The sequence below is a fragment of the Nomascus leucogenys genome, chromosome 7b (assembly GCF_006542625.1).
Source record: "Nomascus leucogenys isolate Asia chromosome 7b, Asia_NLE_v1, whole genome shotgun sequence".
In the NCBI taxonomy this organism is placed as follows: Eukaryota; Metazoa; Chordata; class Mammalia; order Primates; family Hylobatidae; genus Nomascus; species Nomascus leucogenys.
Genome location: NC_044387.1, coordinates 109,957,395 through 109,983,584, shown reverse-complemented (window position 1 = coordinate 109,983,584; position 26,190 = coordinate 109,957,395). Strand labels below are relative to the sequence as shown.

Sequence of the window (26,190 nt, the reverse complement as noted above, 5' to 3'; positions counted from 1 at the left end):
TTTTATTAATGATCTGTCTTTTCTCACTGGAATGTAATTTGCATGAGGGTAAATATTTTTGTTTTATATCATAGCCATATTTTTATTATGTAGAACAGTGCCTTGCTCTTAGTAAGGATTCAAGAAATATATATGTTTTGGCTGAATAAATTAGGTTGAGAAGTTTGGGGAAAAATCCTGGCATGATACAGAAGACGATTCCCAGTGACGGGAAAGGGCCATGTGGTGGGGCGTCTACAGGAAGCCGGGATGCTCCAGAGGCCCCCCAGGGTGGAGCTGCTTTGCTCACATTGAACTCTTTGCCCAAGCTCTGATTTCTAATGTTTTCTTTCATATTTGTTTTTGCTCTGCCTTTTTTAAATTAACTTTTTTTTTATAGAGATGAGGTTTTACTATATTTCTCAGGCTGGTATCAAACTCATGAGCTCAAGCAATCTTCCCACCTCGGCCTCCCAAAGCATTATTACTACAGGTGCAAGCCACCACTCCCGGCCTGCTTTTGCTCTTTCTTTGAAATATACTCAAAATGTTTATATTGGTTTCTAACTATAGATCATGAACTCCTGAAGCAAAGTAACCACTTTGTTCTTCGTTATTTCTTTCACTCTTCTACTCTGCACAGTGCCAGATATTGGATATGCAGGTGCCAAACATTTGTTTTTCTGATTTCTTACATTTTATTTCTTAAAGATCAGCCTAACCACGTTGTAGAGAGGGATGATTTCCTTCCTTTGTTTTGAAAATTTGTGCATGCCCAATGCTTACATTGAGTGGTTCAATGTCGCTACAGCTTTTTTTTTTTTTTTTCTATTTTTGCCAGACTTTCGAAACTCTTAAAACTCCTTTGTGGTCAGCACAGCAAGGAACACACTTTAGTTTTGAAAAAAACTTTAACGTGAAAAAAATGCACTGACATTGTTTTTAATGTAATATAGGCTAGAATTTACCTATGTTTGCAAATGCTGAGAATTGTCCCACCCGGCTGTTGTGTTCACCTCTTTAGCTTGGATCCTGTTGTGGATTTATTTACAAACATCAATTGCCTTCAAGCCATCCTCTCTGTGGTATGTTTTGCAGCCTTCTATAGTAGATATGCAACAGACAATGTGGAGAAAAAAGACATAAGAGGAGGAAGGTAATGAGAGACTTTGTCAGTGTTGTAACCTTCTTGGTTTCTTTGAAGAATTTGTTGCCTTTCTACTATGACAGCAAAGCAGCAATTTGTTACCGAACACCTAAAATCACTTAATCTCAGGTGAATGCATCACTTGCTGTTGGAATGCTATTTGTGTTTTGTTGCACTATTTTTTAGTTGCTTATTTGGTTGGCTTTTTGGAAGGCAAATTTGGAAAGGGGACCTACACAGAAGTGCTGACCCACCCACATTCCCTTATTATCATTACAGACAAGAAGAAACTAGCAGAGCTAAGAATGGAGTGAAGAAAGGCAGTGTGATAAGCACCAGCAAAGAGTTGAGGGCTGTTGCTCTCTAAAATTATTATTTGATTATTTTAAAAGTATGGAAGTTTTCTAGTCACTGAAGAAAGGAGGGGAAAGCGCACTTAATTTTATGTAGAGGCTTCCTTCCTTCCTTCCTCCCTCCCTCCCTCCCTTCCTTCCTTCCTTCCTTCCTTTCTTTCTTTTCTTTCCCTCTGTGGCCCAGGCTGCAATCTACTCAGCTCGCTGCTGCCCACGCCGCGGACTGCCTGGGACTGCCGCCGCGCGCCACCGCTGCCTGCTTTTTCTCCTTTGGCTGCAGGCGCGCGGTCGCCATGTTGGCCACGCTGCTCACCAGCTCCTGACGCCGAGTGCTCTGCCCGCCTCAGCCTCCCGAGCCCCTGCCCGGCCACCGCCCCGTCTGGGAGGTGGGGAGCGCCTCTGCCCGGCCGCCCCATCCGGGAAGAAGTGAGGAGCGCCTCTGCCCGGCCGCCCCGTCCGGGAAGAAGTGAGGAGTGCCTCTGCCCGGCCGCCCCGTCTGGGAAGTGAGGAGCGCCTCTGCCCGGCTGCCCCATCCGGGAAGAAGTGAGGAGCGCCTCTGCCCGGCCGCCCCGTCTGGGAAGTGAGGAGCGCCTCTGCCCGGCCACCCCGTCTGGGAAGTGAGGAGCACCTCTGCCCGGCCACCCATCGTCTGGGAAGTGAGGAGCGCCTCTGCCCGGCCGTCCCGTCTGGGAAGTGAGGAGCGCCTCTGCCCGGCCACCTATCATCTGGGAAGTGAGGAGCGCCTCTGCCCGGCCACCCACCATCTGGGAAGTGAGGAGCGCCTCTGCCCGGCCGCCCCGTCTGGGAAGTGAGGAGCGCCTCTGCCCGGCCGCCCCGTCTGGGAAGTGAGGAGCGCCTCTGCCCGGCCGCCCCGCCTGGGAAGTGAGGAGCGCCTCTGCCCGGCCACCCATCGTCTGGGAAGTGAGGAGCGCCTCTGCCCGGCCGCCCCGTCTGGGAAGTGAGGAGCGCCTCTGCCTGGCCACCTATCTTCTGGGAGGTGAGGAGCGCCTCTGCCCGGCCGCCCCGTCCGGGAGGAAGTGAGGAACGCCTCTGCCCGGCCGCCCCGTCCGGGAGGAAGTGAGGAGCGCCTCTGCCCGGCCGCCCCGTCCGGGAGGAAGTGAGGAGCGCCTCTGCCCGGCCGCCCCGTCCGGGAAGAAGTGAGGAGCGCCTCTGCCCGGCCGCCCCGTCCGGGAAGAAGTGAGGAGTGCCTCTGCCCGGCCGCCCCGTCTGGGAAGTGAGGAGCGCCTCTGCCCAGCCGCCCCATCTGGGAAGTGAGGAGCGCCTCTGCCCGGCCGCCCCGTCCGGGAAGAAGTGAGGAGCGCCTCTGCCCGGCCGCCCCGTCCGGGAAGAAGTGAGGAGTGCCTCTGCCCGGCCACCCACCGTCTGGGAAGTGAGGAGCGCCTCTGCCCGGCCGCCCCGTCTGGGAAGTGAGGAGAGCCTCTGCCCGGCCACCCATCGTCTGGGAAGTGAGGAGCGCCTCTGCCGGCCACCCATCGTCTGGGAAGTGAGGAGCACCTCTGCCCGGCTGCCCCGTCTGGGAAGTGAGGAGCGCCTCTGCCCGGCCACCCACCGTCTGGGAAGTGAGGAGCACCTCTGCCCGGCCACCCACCGTCTGGGAAGTGAGGAGCGCCTCTGCCCGGCCGCCCCGTCAGGGAAGTGAGGAGCGCCTCTGCCCGGCCACCCACCATCTGGGAAGTGAGAAGCGCCTCTGCCCGGCCACCCCGTCTGGGAAGTGAGGAGCGCCTCTGCCCGGCCACCTATCGTCTGGGAGGTGAGGAGCGCCTCTGCCCGGCCGCCCCGTCCGGGAAGAAGTGAGGAGCGCCTCTGCCCGGCCGCCCCATCCGGGAAGAAGTGAGGAGCGCCTCTGCCCGGCCGCCCCGTCCGGGAAAGTGAGGAGCGCCTCTGCCCGGCCACCCACCATCTGGGAAGTGAGGAGCGCCTCTGCCCGGCCGCCCCGTCTGGGAAGAAGTGAGGAGCACCTCTGCCTGGCCGCCCCATCCGGGAAGAAGTGAGGAGCGCCTCTGCCCGGCCGCCCCGTCTGGGAAGTGAGGAGCGCCTCTGCCCGGCCGCCCCATCTGGGAAGTGAGGAGCGCCTCTGCCCGGCCACCCACCGTCTGGGAAGTGAGGAGCGCCTCTGCACGGCCGTCCCGTCTGGGAAGTGAGGAGCGCCTCTGCCCGGCCACCCACCGTCTGGGAAGTGAGGAGCGCCTCTGCCCGGCCACCCACCGTCTGGGAAGTGAGGAGCGCCTCTGCCCGGCCACCCACCATCTGGGAAGTGAGGAGCGCCTCTGCCCGGCCACCCACCGTCTGGGAAGTGAGGAGCGCCTCTGCCCGGCCACCCACCGTCTGGGAAGTGAGGAGCGCCTCTGCCGGCCACCTATCGTCTGGGAGGTGAGGAGCGCCTCTGCCCGGCCGCCGTGTCCGGGAAGAAGTGAGGAGCGCCTCTGCCCGGCCGCCCCTTCTGGGAAGTGAGGAGCGCCTCTGCCTGGCCGCCCTGTCCGGGAAGAAGTGAGGAGTGCCTCTGCCCGGCCGCCCCGTCCGGGAAGAAGTGAGGAGCGCCTCTGCCCAGCCGCCCCGTCTGGGAAGTGAGGAGCGCCTCGGCCCGGCCGCCCCATCTGGGAAGTGAGGAGCGCCTCGGCCCGGCCGCCCCATCTGGGAAGTGAGGAGCGCCTCTGCCCGGCCGCCCCGTCTGGGAAGTGAGGAACGCCTCTGCCCGGCCACCCATCGTCTGGGAAGTGAGGAGCGCCTCTGCCCGGCCACCCATTGTCTGGGAAGTGAGGGGCGCCTCTGCCCGGCCACCTATTGTCTGGGAAGAAGTGAGGAGCGTCTCTGCCTGGCCGCCCCGTCTGGGAAGTGAGGAGCGCCTCTGCCCGGCCGCCCCGTGTCTGGGAAGAAGTGAGGAGCGCCTCTGCCCGGCCGCTCCGTCTGGGAGGTCTACCATGGAGGCCAGAAGCAATGTGGGGGCTGGACGTGGTGGCTCACACCTGTGGTCCCGGCACTCTGGGGGCGAGGCGGGTTGATCACTTCGGGCTAGGAGTTCAAGACCAGTCTGGCCAACTTGGCGAAACATGAAAAATACAACAGACAAACCAACCAACCAACTCAGTGACAACAAAACAGGTCTACCCTGGAGTCATACTCTAATTTTTTCTATTTTCCTCCCTTTCTGATCCTTTATCCCACTTTCTTTTTCTTCCTCTTCCTTCTCCCTCTTCTTTGTCAAACAGAGGATTGAGTTATTATCACTGATCCACATAAAGTCCCTCTCTACCTTATTTTAACTCCCACCCCCCATTTCTATTCCCCGACTTCCCATGTGTAACCTTCCTAATATGTTTGATACGCATCTTTTTGTTTGTATGTATTTTTAGAAAATGTTTATTGTTTTTGTGTGCAAAAAAAAATTAATAAAAAAAAAAATTTTATGTAGAGTTACTTAACTACCTCCTAAACACATACATGAAAATTGTTTTTGCTAGTGCAAAGTATTTTAATCAGCAAGAATTCATATATTGAGATTATAATTAGAGAGCTCAATTTATATATTTGCTATCCTGCTCAAGCCTGACACGGCAAAAAAAAAAAACAAACAAAAAAAAAAACCAACTTTACTCCAAAATATATAGCTTCAAAAAAAAAATACTGGAAAGTTTGCTCTGATAATTATTTTGTACTTTTGTACAAAAAACCTAAAGAACAAATTACCTGAAGAACAATTTGCTAAACATGAGAAATCGCTCCCTTTGAGTATATACAGGTAAGATAGGAAGAGCTATCAGACCAGTAAATTATAGTTTATATTGAAGATAATATTCAATTGACTCATAACAACGAGCATTCATGATAACATTTCAGCATTTCCAAGGTGCCAAGTGTACTGATTTTTAAAAATATATTTTAGAAGGAATTTAGATCTGGTGTTTTTAATGAAAACCAGCATCTCTGATGTTGCAACATGTATGTGAAATGGGTGTTACAGCTATCCCGCCCTTTAAACCCACCGTTAACAAAGTGGCTGAAAATAACAGTAAGAAAAAATCAGTCTAAGGGAGAAAAGGACTAATGCTCTCAATTCTCTCTCTCTCTCTCTCTCTCTCTCTCTCTCTCTCTTCTCTGTGTGTGTGTGTGTGTGTGTTAAGGAGGATGGCGGGAGGCAGTCTTAACTCTTGAAAGAAACCTTCTTTGTATAGGAAGCATATTTCAGTTTAGGTACAATGATAAGAAAGTTTAATTTTATAATCCATAAGACCAGATACCTTCAGATTTTTCCCTGTGGGATTTCTATGACTGGTATTCTGACTAGTGTGAAATGATAGGTTTGGATGTCTATATCTACACCCATCAAAGCCTCAGAGTTTCATGCACTGCTATAACTTCTCTGTTAACTCTGGGTAAATTAGGAGGCTGGTACAAGGAATAATTTTAACTTCAGATTTTACAGTTTGTTTATGTTAACGGCAGAAAGATCTACTTTTAAATGATCTGTATTTTAAGATGTTGACTTTTCCTGGTGCTATTTTATTATTATGGAGAAAATAGAATTCTTATTAGGAATCTCAACTCCGAATTGAGAATAGATGTTTTGATATTTGTCCTGCTGTGGCCTGAGACTTAGAATCTCAGAGAATTAAAAGAATTAAAAGAGACTTTGCTGTTTATCTACAGATTAGAACACACAAATAAACAGTATAACATCCTCATTAGCATTCTGGTAGTTATATTTACTTATTCCAGAGCAAAATTAATATATGATAAGAAGTGGAATATTTTCTGTTGGTATCTAGGGTATTTTGACAAGAACCTTCCTTAGAAAAGAAACAGTGTGTTATGAGGACAGTGGATGCTACAACATTATTTGCCTTCAAGGCATTGCAAACAACTGGAATCAATCGAATAACCTTCTCAAGCACAAGCCAACAGTGAAATGAAAGTCATTTATCTGAAACAGCAGGCGAGAGCTTCATTGGTACACTAGGAAGGTGGCTCACTAACCCTGCCGAAGCTTTGCTCCATCTGATCAGGGCATAAATGTTTCATTGGCCCAATAACCAAAGTCTTAGAGTTTCACACTGTTTTCTGTCCAATAGTGAATACGGGGAGCATTGCTGACATTCTGCCCATGGTTGCCAAGGCTGAAATCAAACGTGATTTGAATAATACTATAAACACTTTGAAATGAATCTTTGCCATAGGAACCAATGTTCAACTGTGGGCTCTATACAAAGCCGCTTAAGGTGGGAGGGAGCAAACTTTTCAAAGTTAGTTTTAGGTAACAGAAACAGACATCTTTATTGGATTTGTCTGGAAAAAAAGTAAGGAAAATCCCAACATTATCTGTTCTGGTCAAGAAGTACAAGTCTCAGTCCCGTTTTATTTCTCTCCTTCTCCTTTAGATCCTTTTTCCTTATTCTTGACTCTATACATGGAGAAAAAGTTCAAGTGCATCTAAAGCAGTAATGCTGGGAACTTGTCAACTTATTCCCGTGATGCTACTGTTGCTTATAAAGCATCTTGAGGATTCTGGTATTCAGAGCTAGTGATAAACCGCAAGAGGAAGTCAGTCTTGCTGGTGTACAGCTGCGTTTTGGGCTCACGTATAGAAGAGCTAACATGGATTTCAGAGTCTCCCAGGTGTTTGAAATCCAGGCTCTGCTCTCAGGGCCTGTGAGGTCTTAGATAAGTTGCTCAATCTCTTTGAGCCTCAGTTTTCTGAGTACAATGGCACATACCTTACAGGACTGTGGTGTGGATGAATTGTGATGATGTGTATGAATCCAGCTCAGGGTCTTCTTTCCTTCTTTCTTTCTTCCCTGCCTATGAATTTCCACCAAGCTGTACTTCTGAGGTCTGACTCCTGAGAGGCTAGACACACAGTGAAGCTTGATGCTTCCTAGAAACTGAGGGGCTAGACTTGAGTGTTAGGGAACCAGGAAATGACATCTGTCATCCATCTGGGAAGGCAGAGGAGGAAAGTGGGGCAGGGCAGCAGAGCGGGAAGTGGTGCCCATGGAGGCCACTTTTGGGCTGGAGCCTGCTCAAGGCACTTTAGTGCTGAGTCATTTGGGGCCCAAGGTAGGGGCAGATAGAAGAGAAGGAGGGCAGTTATTGCCTAGTCACAGGGGCAGACAGAAGGATGGCAGTTATCACCTAGTCACAGGGGCAGATATTAGAGAAGGACGGCAGTTATCACCTAGTCACAGGGGCAGATATTAGAGAAGGATGGCAGTTATCGCCTAGTTACAGGGACAGATATTAGAGAAGGATGACAGTTATCGCCTAGCCAGGTGTTTAACAATCTCTATTTCCTTTCAAACCTCATTTCATCCCTTCCGTCCCAGTCAAATTCACAGGCAATTAAACTTCCTCCTGCATCTTGGAGCAGGCCTCTGCATCATCATTTCTCCTCTGCAAGTGTATCTTCTTCAGGCACGTGGGAAGGTCTTAGTGCACCTGCGGTATTTAGAGACTTGATCCTCTTTCCTCTTTATTGTCAAAGTTGTGGCTTGCCGAGGTCAGGACAGAGTCTGGTTATGACATGTTAGCAATCGTCACCTCTCATTTTTGAGTAAATATACTTTTATGCAGTTTGAGCTCCCATTCATGTTATTTATTAATTTCTTCATTCGTTAACACATTCGTTTGTGGAGCATTTGGCCTAGAAAAGAGAAGAAACCTTTCCTTAGCATTAAGGGAGGAGAGAAAACAAAATGCACAGAGATACATACTTACTTTTGTATAACTTTTGACAGTTTCTAAAATAAAATAAGGTCTAACTTGGAAAACCGAAACCTATCACTGAGATATTTTCATAATCTAAAAAGTCAGTTTCAAAAGAACTTCCAAAATGTTTTAAAAAATGACTATCCTTTAGAACAATGATGTAGCATTCCAGGGTTTTAGTGTTCAACCAGCGTTTATTACCGCCTGCTGGGTGCCTGAGGCAGGACAATTGGAATGAGAGCCACAAACATGAATTGAAAAACCGCTTCCCATAGGTCCACAGTTCCTGTCAAAGCATAGAGCCCCCTGTAGATAGAGCCCCTTGTATAAGGTGCCCTGTGTTCTGGGCGAGAGGATACACTCGGTCCGCAGGTATATCTGGTGTCAAAGCATAGAGCCCCCTGTATAAGGTGCCCTGTGTTCTCAGCAAGAGGATACACTCGGTCTGCAGGTATATCTGGTGGGCAGAACAGGAAAGGTGTCACTGAGTAGGTGCTATTTGAGTTAGTTGTGAAAAGTGAGTACGGGTTTATGAGGCAGATATGAGAGGCACTTTGTTGAAGTTAGAACTCCTACCAGGCACTCGTTTGAATTTTCTGTTTCATTTGCTCTTTGGAGGTTGCTTGTTAGTACACTTACGTATTCTATGCCAGGCTAAAAAGAGAGGGGTGAGTGAGTGTGTGTATGTGTGTGTGTGTGTGTGTGTGTGTTTTAGTATTTTTCACAGAGTTTCTTTGTGTTTCCCCGCTTACTTTAGAGCTGAAGCTTGTCAGAGTTCTCATAACCAATGCGTGATTGAACTAAATTTCAACCCGCCGCCTCTGGCGTTGGAGCCTTACGGCACCTCAGTGCATTGAAGGGGTGTGCTCTACCCTCTACCTTCGTGATTTATTTAAAGACCAAATCATAATGAATAGCAATTCTTAGACTTAAACCTATAGCAGGGGTAGTAAATAGTTCAAAACTTCTGACTTACATGAACAAATGCAATCTTCAAAAACTACTGTTTTCTAATCTGCATGAATGTACTGAACTTGTTGCCGCCTTCATTTAAATGTGATGTATCAAAAGTGCTTTGTAAACTGTTAAATTCCAATGTTGATATTGTTACAGATATGCTTTATTAAATACTGGATAATGATTTTATAAAGTATAGGGTTTTAAACTGTGAAATTATTCTAAAATATGTAGAAAAAATTTGGAATAATCTTCCCATTTTGAACACAATGACTGTTTTTAAAATTCCCTTGATTTATATGTTTGTATACTGTGGATTCTCAATTGAGTGACTTAGTGTCTTTGCAATATAGTAAGATTTTGGTATAGTTTGTAATCTATCAAGGAAAAGGCTGGATAAGTAGGATCTCATTTGTCTCATAGCCCATTATTTGAAGGATGATTTAAGACCGTAGGAAATACTGACTCTCCTTTTCTTTTCTTTTGTTTTTTTTCAGGATACATTATAGTCATTTATTTGCCCTTGCCTCAGTGGATTTTGAGTTTAAGGAGAGGCCCCAAGCCTTACACATCTTTAGACCCCTGATGTGGAGTAATCACTTAGTATTTTTTTTAATGAGGAAATAAATTAATAAATAAAAGAATAAATGGGTGAATGTATGTGGATATACCTCCAAATATCCACATGTATGTCATGTATGTAAATTATATACTAAGAAAATCACAAAATTGAATTATATAAATGCTAATGAACAGTTTGACTTTAGTCTTATTATTTTCTTTTATTATTATTATTATACTTTAAGTTTTAGGGTACATGTGCACAACATGCAGGTTTGTTACATTTGTATACATGTGCCATGTTGGTGTGCTGCACCCATTAACTCATCATTTAGCATTAGGTATATCTCCTAATGCTGTCCCTCCTCCCTCCCACCACCCCACAACAGTCCCCGGAGTGTGATGTTCCCCTTCCTGTGTCCATGAGTTCTCATTGTTCGATTTCCACCTATGAGTGAGAACATGCGGTGTTTGGTTTTTTGTCCTTGTGATAGTTTGCTGAGAATGATAGTTTGCTGAGAATGATAGTTTCCAGATTCATCCATGTCCCTACAAAGGACATGAACTCATTATTTTTTATGGCTGCATAGTATTCCATGGTGTACATGTGCCACATTTTCTTAATCCAGTCTATCATTGTTGGACATTTGGGTTGGTTCCAAGTCTTTGCTATTGTGAATAGTACCGCAATAAACATACGAGTGCATGTGTCTTTATAGCAGCATGATTTATATTCCTTTGGGTATATACCCAGTAATGGAATGGCTGGGTCAAATGGTATTTCTAGTTCTAGATCCCTGAGGAATAGCCACACCGACTTCCACAATGGTTGAACTAGTTTACAGTCCCATCAACAGTGTAAAAGTGTTCCTATTTCTCCACATCCTCTCCAGCATCTGTTGTTTCTTGGCTTTTTAATGATGGCCATTCTAACTGGTATGAGATGGTATCTCATTGTGGTTTTGATTTGCATTTCTCTGATGGCTGTGATGATGAGCATTTTTTCATATGTTTTTTGGCTGCATAAATGTCTTCTTTTGAGAAGTGCCTGTTCATATCCTTTGCCCACTTTTTGATGGGGTTGTTTATTTTTTTCTTGTAAATTTGTTTGAGTTCATTGTAGATTGTGGATATTAGCCCTTTGTCAGATGAGTAGGTTGCAAAAATTTTCTCCCATTCTGTAGTTTGCCTTTTCACTCTGCTGGTGGTTTATTTTGCTGTGCAGAAGCTCTTTAGTTTAATTAGATCCCATTTGTCAATTCTGGCTTTTGTTGCCATTTCTTTTGGTGTTTTAGACATGAAGTCCTTGCCCATGCCTATGTCCTGATTGGTATTGCCTAGGTTTTCTTCTAGGGTTTTTATGGTTTTAGGTCTAACATGTAAGTCTTTAATCTATCTTGAATTAATTTTTATATAAGGTGTAAGGAAGGGATCCAGTTTCAGCTTTCTACATATGGTTAGCCAGTTTTCCCAGCACCGTTTATTAAATAGGGAATCCTTTCCCCATTGCTTGTTTTTGTCAGGTTCGTCAAAGATCAGATGGTTGTAGATATGTGGCATCATTTCTGAGGGCTCTGTTCTGTTCCATTGGTCTATGTCTCTGTTGTGGTACCAGTACCATGCTGTTTTGGTTACTGTAGCCTTGTAGTATAGTTTGAAGTCAGGTAGCATGATGCCTCCAGCTTTGTTCTTTTGGCTTAGGATTGACTTGGCAATGCGGGCTCTTTTTTGGTTCCATATGAACTTTAAAGTAGTTTTTTCCAATTCTGTGAAGAAAGTCATTGGTAGCTTGATGGGGATGGCATTGAATCTATAAATTACCTTGGACAGTATGGCCATTTTCACAATGTTGATTCTTCCTACCCATGCTGACTCACCTTTTCTAAAAAGACAACTGATTTTCTTATGCTTTTAAGTTCAAATTTATCTTGTCTCCTTTTGATTAATTAAAACAACAGGTCATCAAAAACCTTAACAGAAAATATTCTTATTATTTATTGAATCAGAAGAGAAACAGGAAACACTGTGCTTTCTTGGGCCTGTTTCCTATACCGCAACATCTTAAGAATTGTTGCTTCTATAATGTTCAGCTTCAAATTATTTTGCTTGGTCAATCAAAATGAATTACCTGAATTTTCTCCTCCTGTTCAAAATGGAACTGCGTTCATCCACCTACCCCCAGCGTTAGGACTGTTTCTTTTATTCTGATAGTTTGTGATATCCTTGACTTCACAGCAGAAAGCTGTGAGTCTCCCAAACCCCTTCACTCAGGTCCCATGGAGCCTGCCTTCTAAAGTCTCTTCAGTCTTCTTTCTTTAAATGTTCATGGCCACCTTGTCGTTTAGACTCTTATCCCTGACTGTAAGAGATCCCTCAGGTCTTCCTGCCTGTGGCCATGCCTGATTTATACCCTTCCTAAAATGTGATGTGATCATGTCACTGCCTTGCTTAGAAGCCCTGCACTGGCCTCCAACACGTAGAGAATCAAGTGCTTGCTGTTTAACATGGTCTACCCAGTCCTCCAGATTCTGGCTTCCAGTTATTTTCTCAGCCTCAAAAAAGCACCTCACTCTCCAAACATATCAAATAGCTTGTGCCCTCCTGCCTCCTGTTCACACCTCTATCCCTTCCCCTCTATCTGGATGCTCCTTTCTTCAGCTGCCCCTCCCGCTGTAAGCTCCCATGGATTGACTGGTGCTTGAGTGTGTTTTGCACTTTGGACCTTCTGCCTCTCACTCCTGGCTTCTGTCTGTCTTGACCTGCCACTTGTGCAGCCTCTGGCTTATCTGGCTAATTTTGGTTGACAGTGTTATTTGTTAGCTTCATATCTACTGGTTCTCTCAATTATTTCTCAGCCTCCCCACACCAGGCTCCCTGCCCCATATTTATAAGCTGCTATTGGCTTGAGGGTGACTGTGCCTTTCTAATAAAACTATTTTATAGACTGATAGTTTAGGAAAGAAATGAATCTAGCTTTGAGTGTATTTCAACATACCTAGTGACCCATAGATATTTTCTTCTCATTATTATCATTACTCTTATTTTTAAATAGATGATGAGGGAAGGCAGAGTCTAGGCCACCAATCTGAACTTAGGCTTTCATCTTTATTAAGATATTTGGGGTCTCTGCAAGTATTCTGAATTTTAAATGGCATTCAGTGATACGATCAAATAGGAATTTTGCTTTACTCTGAACTGAGTAGAGTTTCAGCAACTGGCTACTGTGTCATTACTTCTATAAATTCAAAATGTAAAAGGAACATTTACCTTTTCACAAGGGAGTATCCCGGGTCTCAGTTCTCAACCGTTTTTCTAGGTGCACTCATGCCTCTGTGATCTCATGAAGCCGAATGGCATTAAATTCCATGTATGTGTGCACAGTCCATGAATGCACATTTCCAGCTCCTACTTCTCCTCTAAAATTTAGACTCACATCTAATTATCTGCCAATTATCACCACTTGGAAGACTAATAGACAACTCAACTATCACACATCCATAAGGGAATTCTTGATCCTCCACCTTCAACCCCTGGGCCCAAAACTTCTCAGTCTTCTCTGTCTCAGTAAATAGCACCTCTGGTGTACCAGCCATTAGGCCAGAAAACTTGCCCTGACCCCTCTTTGTTTCTTACACCTCATATCAGCATACACTGTTGAACTGTATTCAGAATCTGAGCTTCCCTTGCCACACCCACTGTGTACACCCTGCTTCACTTTACGTCATTGCTTTCATGGATTATCAAAATAGCCTCCTAACTCCTCTCCCACTTTCTCTTTCTCCCTGCACTTTGTTCTTCACTGAGCAACCAGAGTAAGTCTTCATTTTTTTTTTTTTGAGACAGAGTCTCCTCTGTTGCCCAGGCTGGAGTGCAGTGGTGCAATCTCGGCTCACTACAACATCTATCTCCTGGATTCAAGCAATTCTCCTGCCTCAGCCTCCCAAGTAGCTGGGACTACAGGCTTGCATCACAAAGCCTGGCTAATTTTTGTATTTTCAATAGAGATGGGTTTTGCCATGTTGGCCAGGCTGGTCTCGAACTCCTGATCTCAGGTGATCCAGAGTAAGTCTTTTTAAAGTGTAAGGCAAATAATGTTTTAATCTGCTTAAAACCTTCCATGGCTAGGAATGTCTTAAACCATCTTGTCCCCTGACACTTCTCTATCTCTAGTCCAATCAGTCTCCCCTCTATTATTGCAGTCTTCAAAGACACCAGGCAGATGTGCTTCTGCCTCAGGGCCTTTGCATGTGTGGTCCCCTTTGTCTGGAGTGCTTTCTCATCAGGAATCAGCATGGCTTACTTCCTCTCTTATCCAGGCCTTTGCTTAATTATTAATTATTACTCCGTCATAAGAAGAGTCTTTTCTGACCATTTCACTTAAAATGGCATCTTCTCACTATTCTCTTATTTTACTTTATTCTTCTTTAAAGCACTTCTTACCATCTGACCTATATTGTGTACACACTCTCAAATTTCTTCACTGGTTGCTCCCACTCTGCCCTATGCAAGCTCCATGAGAGCAGAGACTGTTTTGTTCATTGCTGCATCTCTATCTCTTAAAATAGTTCTTGGCATAAGTAGGCATGCAGGTTAGTATTGCATGCATGAATGAGGACAATAACGGGCCCAAATTCTTCTGGAAAGTTTTTCCTCAGTCTTGAGGCTAGTTTACTATCATCAGATTTCTTGGTTTCTTGACCATTAATAACTCACTGTATCTCTCTCCTATTTACAGGCACACCTTGGAAATATTGTGAGTTCAGTTCCAGACCACTGAAATAAAGCAAACATTGCAATAAAGTCAGTCACACAAATTTTTTGGTTTTGCAATGCATGAAAGTCATGTTAACACTATATTGTAGTCTATTAAGAGTACAATTTCAATATGTCTAAAAATACCAATGTACATGCCTTAATTTAAAATAATTTATCAATAAAAATGCTAATGATCATCTGAGCCTTCAGCAAGTTGTAATCTTTTTGATGATGCAGATTCCGCCTCTACGTTGATTGCTGCCAACAGATCAGGGTAGTGGGTATTGAAGGTTGGAGTGCCTGTGGCAATTTCTTTTTTCTTTTTTTTTTTGAGATGGAGTCTCAGTCTGTTTCCCAGGCTGGAGTGCAGTGGCAGGATCTCAGCTCACTGAAACATCTGTCTCTCAGGTTCAAGTGATTTCTCTTGCCTCAGCCTCCCAAGTAGCTGGGATTATAGGCACCCAACACCATGCCTGGCTAATTTTTGTATTTTTAGTACAGATGGGGTTTCACCATGTCGGCCAGGTTGGTCTCAAACTGCTGACCTCAGGTGATCCACCGGCCTCAGCCTCCTAAAGTTGTGGAATTACAGGCATGAGACACAGCGCCTGGCCAGCAGCTTCTTAAAATAAGATGACAGTGAAGTTTGCCATATCCATTGACCCTTCCTTTCATGAAAAATTTCTCTGTGGCATGTGATGCTGTTTGATAGCATTTTACCCACAGTAAAACTTCTTTCAAAATTAGAGTCCATCCTCTCAAAGCCTGCTGCTTCTTTATCAACTAAGTTTATTGAGTATTCCAAATCCTTGATTGTTGTTTCAATAACGTTCATAGTATCTTCACCAGGAGGAGATTTCATCCCCCCAAAAAAACACCAAAAACAATAAAACAATTTTGTTTGCTCATCCATAAAAAGCAAGTCCTCATTTCATCAAGTTTGATCATGAGAGGCAGCAATTCAGTCACATCTCCAGGCTCCACTTCTAATTCTAGTTCTTTTGCTCTTGCTCTTTCTACACATCTTCAGTTATTTCTTCCACTGAAGTCTTGAATTCCTTAAAGTTATCCATGACAATTTTAATCAACTTCTTACAAACTCCTGTTAATGTTGATATTTTGCCCCCTCCCATGAATCATGAATGTTCTCAACGGCATCTAGAATGGTGAATCCCTTCCATAAGGTTTTTAGTTTACTTTGCCCAAATCCATCAGAGGAATTATATGACAGTGATAACACTATGAAATGTATTTCTTAAGGAATAAGACTTGGAAGTTGAAATTACTCCTTCATCCCTGAGCTTCAGAATGATCTTGTATTAGTAGGCATGGAAACAAAGTTGATTTCCTTGTATATCTCCATCAGAGCTCTTAGGTGTCATGGAGTACTACTATTTTGAAAGAAAACTTTTTCTCTCAGCAGTAGGTATCAACAGTGAGCTTAAAATATTGAGTAAACCATAGTGTAAATAGACGTGCTGTCATTCAGGCTTTGTTGTTCCATTTGTAGAGCATAGGCAGAGTAGGTTTAGCATAAGTTTTAAGGGCCCTGGAATTTTCAGAATGGTAAGGGCACACTGGCTTTAACTTAAAGTCACCAGATGCATTAACCCATCATGAGACTCAGCCTGTCCTTTGAAATTTTGAAGCCAGGCATTGACTTCTTCTCTCTAACCCTGAAACTCCTAGATGACATGTACCTCCAGTAGAGAAGGCTGTTTCATCTACACTGAAAATCTATTGTGTAGTGTGGCTACCTTCATCAGTGATCTGAGCTAGATCTTCTGGGTAACTTGCTGCAGCTTCTCCATCACACTTCCTGCTTCACCGTGCACTGTTATGCTATGAAGAGGGCTTCTTTCCTTAAACCTCATGAACCAACCTCTGCTAGCTTCAAACTTTTCTTCCGCAGAGTCCACACTTCTCTCAGCCTTTGTGGAACTGAAGAGAGTCACGGCCTTCCTCTGAATGAGGATTTGGCATAAAGGAATGTTCTGGCTGGTTGGGCCTTCTATCCAGACCATTAAACTCTCCATACCAACAATAATGCTGTTTCACTTTCTCAGCATGGTGTGCTCACTGGATTAACGTCCTTCAAGAACTTTGCCTTTGCATTCACAATTTGGCTGTTTTATCCAAGAGGCCTAGCTTTCATCCCGTCTCATCTTTTGACATACCTTCCTCACTAAGCTTCATCATTTCTAGCGTTAGATTTTAAGTGAGGAATGCATGAGACTCTTCCTTTTACATGAACAGTTATAGGCCATTGTAGGATTATTATTTGGCTTGTAGGATTATTAATTGGCCTAATTTTCATATTGTTGAGTCTCAGAAAATAGGGAGGCCCAAGGAGAGGAAGAGAGATGGGACAACAGCCGGTTGGTGAGGCAGTCAGAGTCCATACATTATGTATCAATTAAGTATGACATCGTACATGGATGCAGCTCATGGTGCCCCAGAACATAGCAGTAATGTCAAAGGTCACTGATCATGGAGCACCATAACAAGTATAATAATACATTTTGAAATATTGCTAGAATTACCAGAATGTGACACAGATACAAAGTGAGCCCATGGCCTTTGAAAATGGCACCAAAGCTTCCGGTTAGCTGAACACGTGGAGGTTCATAGAGGAGGGTAATGTCCAGGGAGGTGAGGAAGTGCCATGCCACATCCCCCATACCTTGCCTTATGTGTCTCTTCACCTGTATCTGTTGTAGCATCTTTTAGGAGAAGCTGGCAAACATAAGTGTTTCTCTGAGTTCTATGAGCTGCTGCAGCAAATTAATCAAGCTCAATGAGGGGATCATGGGAACTTCACCTTGAAGCCAGTCAGTCAGACATTCTGGAGGCCCAGACTTGCAACTCGTGTCTGGGAGTCTACGGAGAATCTTGGGTACTGAGCCCCCAGCCTATGGGACCTGATGCTATCTCAGGGTAGACTGTGTCAGAACTGAATTCGAGGACAGCCAACTCGTGTCTGCTGCTTGATGCATGGGGAAAAGACCCCCATACATTTGGTCAAAGAAGTCTTCTTCTGTGCTGATGATTTTTGTGGTGTGAGAGTAGAGGAAAAATAACGAGGTTTGAGAGAGTTTTTCCCTACATAATTGTCAGTGAAGTGGGATTTGCTTGAATGGCCCTGACTGATGGAAGCATGTGCTTTGAAAAGAGAAAGGATTAAAGGGTGGGAGGATGAAGAATCTTCGATTCCCAGGTGGCCAGGCAGTCACCCATGGTACGAAGCTGCAGCTATGCTGAGATCAGTTACTAAAGGTAAAAGTTATCAGCTGAATTTAGAGATGGATCCAACCTCCCAGGAATTAGTTCACTGGATGCATAAGGAAATGCAAACTAACAAGAAAAAAGCAAAAGATTCAGTCCCTTGGTTGTTGTTATCTATAATGGCTAAAATGAAAGTTAAAGAGGGTGCTGTGTCAGGCCTTGAGGCTGGACTAAACTCAGATGTGGGTCTGTCTCAACTCAGGCCACTAGCCTCAAAGCCACACAGAAAGGGGAACATTAAGCCTGGGCACCAGAAAAAACCTTCAGAACTGTGTTCACCAAGAAGGCAGTGAATGTGGGAGAAGGGAAAAACCAACTACTATTGAAACCAGAGGGTGTCCTGTGAAGGAACTGCTCCATTTTGAACATTGATATCATCAACTTCTCAAGGAACCTTTACTAAAACAGATTGAGAGTGACTAATTTAGGAGCAGCGTCTCTGGTTTTAAATGCTGCAGAGTGGAAGAGTTGTTTGGGCTGGTGCAGGACCCACACTCACTGTTGAACAACCACAGATGGGTATATGTGATCCAGACACACAGGAGGTTATTCCTGCAGGAACAGCCAGCAGAGTGGACTAGAGAAAAGCCATGGGAAGGTCTGTTTTCCATGATAAGTGGACTGTCCAACTCCACCTATAAATGCCAAGCAGAGTACCCCAGATGACCCAGCTGATATGCTCTGTATGTCGGAGCACCCCAGATGACCCAGCTGATATGCTTTGTATGTCAGAGCACCCCAGATGACCCAGCCGATATGCTTTGTATGTGAGCCATGAGGGGCTGACTTTATGACGACTGGGATATTCCCCAGCTGAATAGGCCTGTTACCCAGGTCATGATAAATGCTGTGAGTAAAGGGGCTCCTTCTATGTGGGCACCCCTTATGACATTACTCCTGCAGAATCCAACATCAGCTCCAAAAGCCTTATCAAATTTGCTATCTCAGCTTCCCCTGTAATCTCAGCGCTTTGGGAGGCTGAGACAGGTGGATCACTTGAGGCCAGGAGTTTGAGACCAGCCTGGCCAAGATGGTGACACACTGTCTCTACTGAAAATACAAAAATCAGCCGGGTGTGGTGGTGCATACCTGTAGTCCCAGCTACTCAGGAGGCTGAGGCAGGAAAATCCCTTGAACCCAGGAGGCGGAGGCTACAGTGAGCTGAGATCGTGCCACTGCACTCCAGCCTAGGCGACAGAGTTAGACTGTCTCAAAAAAAGAAAAAAAATATATGCAATTTACTCCTCTTCAAAGTCAGTAATAAAGACGGGGAAAATAAGTTCAAAAGTAATCCGTCTGTTATAGCATTGGAAACTCTCCCTCCTTCCCAAATGTAATATGCTATTACTTAACCTTACCTTTTGTTTTCTTTTATTTAGTCAGTTGAATCCCTTTCACCATGCTCACGGTAAAAGAAACGTGGCTCAATTTTGCGAGTTGAATTAGACAAGTCCCTGATCTTTCCTGTTTGTTAAAGTCAGAAGTTACGGTAATTTCTTTTATGAATTAGCATTACCTTAATCAAAAGAGCTTAATGAGATTCACCTGGCGTGACTGGTAAGGTAATTATGTTTCAGAATTCACTGAAAAAGGAAAGTTCTTTTAGTTGTTATGCTTTCAAGGAGTAGAAAACAGCAGTTGAAAATCGATACTGAAAAGGGTCAAAGTGTGTTGGGGCGTGGTTGAGCTCCTTTGAAACAGACTGGTGGGAAAGAAGTTTGTGTCGAATTTCAGCCTGTGTCAGCAGCTAAGCCTCTGAATGAGACACACACTACAGAAAGAACACACGGGCCGTGGCCATTCAGCAACTGAGCACCTATCCCAGGCACTGCGACTGCAAGGATGAGTAAGATACACACTCCCTACACTGCAGACGTGTTATGCTGGGGTCCCAGTGACTGCGACTGCAAGGATGAGTAAGATACACACTCCCTACTCTGCAGATGTGTTATGCTGGGGTTAGCAGACAAGTGGAAATGCAGGAGTTTCTCATTTCTATACAGGATCATCAAAGCTCGTACACAGGAAGTTCGGGGTGCTGTAGGAGCACATTGGGGGAGCACCTAAACTCTTTAGAACTAACTGATGATAAATACAGTTTATATTTGGAACTGTTAGTAGGAATGGTATTAAAAAGTTGGGTAAATGAGAATAGTGTACTAATTTATTTATGTTAGTTAGCACAGAGTAATAATGTAGATGATTAAGTTAGCATAAAAAATAATTTTTAAGGCCAAAGAAGAAAGAGACATGAGCAGTTTTTAGTCTCACTGTTGAAAATACACATTGCACACTATATAATTCTCATGAAAAACATAAGAACATGGGTAAATGCAACGCATATGAAGCTGTAGAAAGAATAATATTGCATATTATTCCCTTGCTACTGTTTTTCTTTTTCTTTTTTTTTTTTTCTTTAATGAGACAGAGTCTCACTCTGTCACCCAGGCTGGAGTGCAATAGTGTGATCTTGGCTCACTGCAACCTCTGCCTCCTGGATTCAAGTGATTCTCCTACCTCAGCCTCCTGAGTAGCTGGGACTGCAGGCATGCACCGCCATGCCTGGCTAATTTTTGTAATTTTAGGAGAGACTGGGTTTTGCCATGTTGGTCAGGATGGTCTGAAACTCCTGACCTCAAGTGACCCACCCGCCTTGGCCTCCCAGAGTGCCGGGATTACGGTGTGAGCCACCGTGCTAGGCCTCAGTTTTTACTCTTGAAAGCACAATTATAGGTACTTAGTAGACATTTAGTTATTGAATAGAATTCAAGGAGATTCTGAGGGGTATAATTAGTTGAAATTGCAATTAAGCAATGACTGTATCAGAAGACCATTTTCATTTAACTTACTTCTAATGACTGAGACAGAGGAGCTGTACCAGGGTTGCATCCCAGGTGAGGTCCACATCAGAGAATCTGGGGCGAGACCATCCAGCCACTTCCCTTACAGGGAAATAGGTTTCTCTTTCTGGTGAACTTCCTGACAGGCCCTTTAGACTGGTGCTTTTGGTAAATCCAAGGAACGGAGTCTATTTTGGAATCTTGAAATACTCAAAGATGGCTTTGCCTCCCAGGAAGGGCATCAGCTGAGATAACTCAAGCGGCATTTGAGAAGAAGCAGAAGCAGGCAGGTCACTCTCTGTCCCCCCAGGAGCAGATCATAAGACCTCATTTGAGAGGAACAGTCCTTATACCCGGAAGAAAGAAACATCCTTATCTCCGAAGACAGAGGGACACAGAGAAGAATTTGAACACACAGGCCTTGCTAAGTTCCCCCAGTTTATCTCCATGAGAGCATACTCACTCTGCCCAATTGTACCAGTCCCTGGTGTCCACGGTTCATCCAACCTAACTAAGCACTATGATACACAAGGTTTCCTGTTTCTTTGGGTCATTTTCTTATGAAGACTCCTGTGCCACATAAAGCTTTTTAAATAAATGTGTATGCTTTTCTCTCGTTAATCTGTGCTTTGTTACAGGGGCATGGGCCATAATCCTAGTGATGGGTAAGGAAAAGAAACCTTTCTTCCCCTACAAAGGAATAAAAAAAGAATTATTGGGTATATATATTCTCAACCCAATGAGAGAATTCCGTTCCATGTGTCTTATTTCCTCCCTATGTTTTATTATTCAGGGACAGACCCTCTACTCTTGATCCATTTGATCAAATAATCTGTGAAGACTGCATCCTGGAGTGTGGCCCTAGAATGGAGGGTCTTGCAGCTGTGTGTGAAACTGGACACTTGTGGACTAGAGCTCCCAAGTGAGGAGAAGGATTGATGACCCCCCACAGAAGCCATCCAGTGAGCTCTTAGGATGAGCTGATAAAGAATTTGGGAGGACTCTTGCTCTGGACTTTTGGGATGATTTCCTTCTTCACAGCAGAGTCCAGGTCTTCTTGAGCCATTTGCCATGGGAAAGCTGTGCCCTCCTATTCTCCTCTGAGGCTGTGTCCTCCTCATGGGAAAGCTGCGCTCTCCTATGTCTCCTCTGAGGCTGTGTCTTCCTCATGGGAAAGCTGCGCTCTCCTATTTCTCCTCTGAGGCTGTGTCTTCCTCATGGGAAAGCTGTGCCCTCCTATATCTGCTCTGAGGCTGTGTCCTCCTCATGGGAAAGCTGTGCCCTCCTATTTCTCTATGTTCTCCTCTGGAGCTGTGCCTCCTATTCTCTCTGAGGCTGTGTCTTCCTCATGGGTAAGCTGTGCCCTCCTATTTCTCCTCTGAGGCTGTCCCTCATGGGAAAGCTGTGCTCTCCTATTTCTCCTCTGAGGCTGTCTTCCTCATGGCTCAATTGCAGTTCTGCAGCACAGCCAAAAATCAGGGTATTTCCCAGCATTTTATATGTTGTGCCTGAGAATGAATCTGTACACTCTGGGTAAGCAGGAATTAACTGTTAGGCACACAGGGCCTTGTGAATTGCTAAAAGTCTCTCCTCCGGACAACACTCATTATAGGTTGTGATCAAGTTATAGAATGTTCACGTTGCTTTCTTAATCAGCCTTGTTTGTGACTATTGATATTGTTGATCAAGATTGCAAATTGATTTTAATTTTTGTGCTTATATATTAAGGAATGGTCTCTTTGTTATTTCAAGTGAGCCGTTTATAAAATTAATTTAATCACCCATTCAGATCTACAGACTACAAAAATGAATATTATATAAATATAGACACTGCATTCATATAAAAAATTTCCTAATAGATATATCTGGGCTACAATTGTCACAAAAGGAAGGCTCACTTTTAGTGAGCTCACTTTTAGAACAAGCAAAATCATATATATTATAGGTTAAGATAAAATAACGAAAGAAAAAGAGAATGGAAATAAACTGCAATTCTTACTTTCTTGTTTCTTTATCACTAGGTTTTGCAGGATTCAGCTCTATGAGAAAGCTTTCCTCATTATTAGTCTCCTAGTAGAGTTTGTAATTAGGAAAAAAACTCAAAACTTCCCCTGCCCCTTGCTATGTTTTGGTTGTATAACCTTATTCTTGGATTTAGTCAACATAAATTTAAGGCTTATATTCAAATCAAGCTTGTAAAATAAAATATTTCTTCTTTCAAATTTGCCTCTGTAGTCTCCATCCCTTATCAGATGCCAAGAATAATTCAGATGGTGGATACAGGATTTGTTCTTTAAGAAAGCAAGCCTTGTTTTCTTACAAATGAGTAGAAACTGCTGAAAGATAGGGCCCCTGCCTCCCACGTCTATCTTGTCTTCCTGGGAGAGTCATGGTGCTGTATTATCTATCCTTCTCCCTGATTTCTCTAAAGATCCCTAGGCCTCCCATGTGCTGGAGAGTGAGAGAGGATTTAAAGTCTTTCTGAGAGTGACTCCTCACGTTACTGCGGTTTTCTGTTACTAATACCAGTACTTACTTTCCCAGCATCTGTGACAGTTTCCTTTTTCTGTCTGTCTTTCTTTTCTCTAAGGTAATGAACACAAGGTAACTCCTCTTAAGAAACAGACAGTGAAGCATAAGCCGAATATCAGATGGCTTACACTTCGGGCACTCCAAGGGTTCCGATTAATCATCCTCTGATTTCCCCTTGGCTTTTCTAAGAAAAGTACAGCTTTATGTTTACTACGACTAGAGAAATTCAGCTTTGCAGAAGGAACAGAACATCTCAGTTGCTGTAGTCTTTGTTGTTATCATTTGTAACCAGGACCTCAAATTTTCTTTCCTGGACCCGTCCATTGTAGAGTGCAGCAGGGTCTTCTCTGGTGCTGCAGAAGGGATGGAGCCCTTCTCTCTGGGTTCTTTTGGCCCAAGAAGCCTTCCAAAATGTGAAATGTAGGCTCCGAGCGAAGGTGTTTTTGCCTCTTTTGTTGGCTATTCTGTCCTGATGTGAGGAATAGTGCTTGGCACAAAGTAGACCCTCAGGAAATATTTATGGAATGAGTGAACGAATCCTCCATGAAATAGGTTTATTGGATGGGTTTACTGGAGCTTGACCTCCAATGACTTTCACATGGGGAGACAGTGTTGCCAGTGAGTTTCATGGTTGCCTTTCTATTCCAGCTATTTGTCCTGGGAAGAGTTTGCTGCATCTTCCAGTTTCAGTAACCAAAGACGCGAAGTTCCCTGCAGTTCTTCAAGGAAACTTGAGAATTCAGAAGGTCTTGGGGTGGCTGCATCAATCCTGCAGACAAATGCCAGTCAGCAGAGGGGCCATTCCCAGGGACACAGGGCTGGCTGCCTTGGGCCTTGGCCAGGTAAGACACACAGCATGCATACCTACATGATTTAATTCTGAATGCCATAGACCTGGCAAGTCATAAAATAGCAACCAATAATTATGTGTTAGAGTGCTCACTTCCCCACAGAAATCTCAGTGTATGTGAAGATAGGTTGGAATGTGTAAAGAAAAGCTAAGAAAGCAGATTTCTGATAAGAACAGTGTGTGACTTGTACAGCATCCCTGAATTACAGCCTGAAGGATGGAATACTGACAGTTCCTTCTTTCTTACCTGTGATTGCTAGAATTTTATTTAGCAGATTGTTTTTGAGCCAATCTCAAAATGAGAAAATTTTTGAGGAATTATGCATAGTGTGAAGTATATTCTTTCCCTTGTTGCCAGTGGAGATTCCTCTGGTGACAGGGCAGATTTCCCACTGCAGGGTCGATGGAGATGCTGCTGCTGTCTTTGGACATAATCGTTTATGACAAAGAGACCAAAATAATTCCTGTTTAGCCATGCGGTTGTCTGTAAATCTGCTTAGTTGGTCATCCAAAGCGATGACATTTAAGATATAGTTGATACACTGTTTATCTTAAAGAAACATTTTAAAATTAATTCTTCAGACCTATGTAATATTTTATCTTTTCTGTTTAATAATATCCAAATGTGCTTTTGTGAAGCACAAAACACATGTGTGTTTCTTCATAAATCAGTCAGATAGCTTTGAAAATATATTTCAAGTATGTAGCAAAGACCCTCAAAACACAATTATTGAAGCAGTATAAAAAGGTGAATTTGCTTCAGTTTTGGATTTTTAATAGACTTCACTGTTATGTCACTGTTACGTAGTGAAGACAGAAATATGCCTTAGAAGTCTCTGGTTAAGAGCCAAGACTTTTTCTCCTGTATCATTTCAGATCCCGTCATCTCTATCTGATCTTTAGGATAGACTATGCACATTCAGAGTGTTGAGTAAAATTATTAGAAAATATAATACCCATAACATGATTCTTCATACCCTTTAAGTAAGTATGCTGGCACATGAATTCACAATTTAAAACTCTGACTTTGTAAGAAATTTGCATGTATCTCCATTGAAGATATTGTTGCCCTTGCGTTCTTTGTGCGTGATTTATGATAAAATTATGAGACCTTTACATATGTGGAAACAAAACACGTAAAGTTATTTCAAAATACATATCAGGTCCATCACTGTGTTCTGTCAATCTTATCTCTAAATATTTCTCACGTTTCTTCATTTACTTTCATTTCTGCTCCCACAACCAGAGTCCAGATCACCATCATTCCTCACTCTCTGGACTCCTGGAATATAGTTCCATTCTCCATGTCTCCAAATAATTAATGACACAGAAAAAGCACATTATGTAAAAAAAGTAGGAGTCCAAATTGAAAATTCAAGTTGATTGTAATGAAAGCTCACTAAAATGTTAACAGTGATAAAATTAGCAATGATACTTATTTTGCTCTTTTATACTTTTTAATATTTTATAAGTGTTCTACAATAAGCATGAATTATTTTTAAAAATTTTATTAAGGTGCATTCTCATTTGGGTGCAGTGGCTCACGCCTGTAATTCCAACACTTTGGGAGGCCGAGGCAGGTGGATCATGAGGTCAGGAGATCGAGATCATCCCTGCTAACATGGTGAAACCCCGTCTGTACTAAAAATACAAAAAATTAGCCGGGCGTGGTGGCGGGCGCCTGTAGTCCCAGCTACTCGGGAGGCTGAGGCGGGAGAATGGTGTGAACCCGGGAGGCAGAGTTTGCAGTGAGCCGAGATCGCACCACTGCACTCCAGGCTGGGCGACAGAGCGAGACTCCATCTCAAAATAAAAAAACAAAGTGAAAGTGAAAACAGATACCATCTAAAATCTACTACTTAGAAATTCTCATTATGAAATTAGGTGAACGTCATGTCAAACATCTTATTGTTTCTCTCCGTGTATCTACTCACAGACAGGTGCGTGGACATGCACATATGGAGAGGGTGAAGAACAGCTAGTCAGCGAGTTAGAGACAGGCAAAAAGTAAAATTTTATATGTACAAGATCAAACTATGCATCATGTTAAAAAGATTAAAACGTATTAGGTTAACAATATGTACCTAAAAAGTTAAGCCTTATTTAAAATGCAGGCTGTCAGCTATTGAAATAAAAACATCACGCGGCCTCAGCTTTTTACGTTGTGGACTTAGCCACACTGCGCCCAGCTGTGTTCCAGTTCTTTCCTCT

General features: G+C 43.8%; 1 long non-coding RNA gene across 1 annotated transcript in view; it reads left to right on the top strand.

The window, feature by feature from the left end:
• LOC115836104 overlaps window positions 1–25,124 on the top strand; it is an 87,396-nt gene extending 62,272 nt beyond the window's left edge. Inside the window, exon 3 of the long non-coding RNA XR_004031110.1 lies at window positions 23,778–25,124. This is a non-coding gene — a long non-coding RNA (uncharacterized LOC115836104). The remainder of the gene's footprint in view (window positions 1–23,777) is intronic.
• Window positions 25,125–26,190: the final 1,066 nt, after the last annotated feature.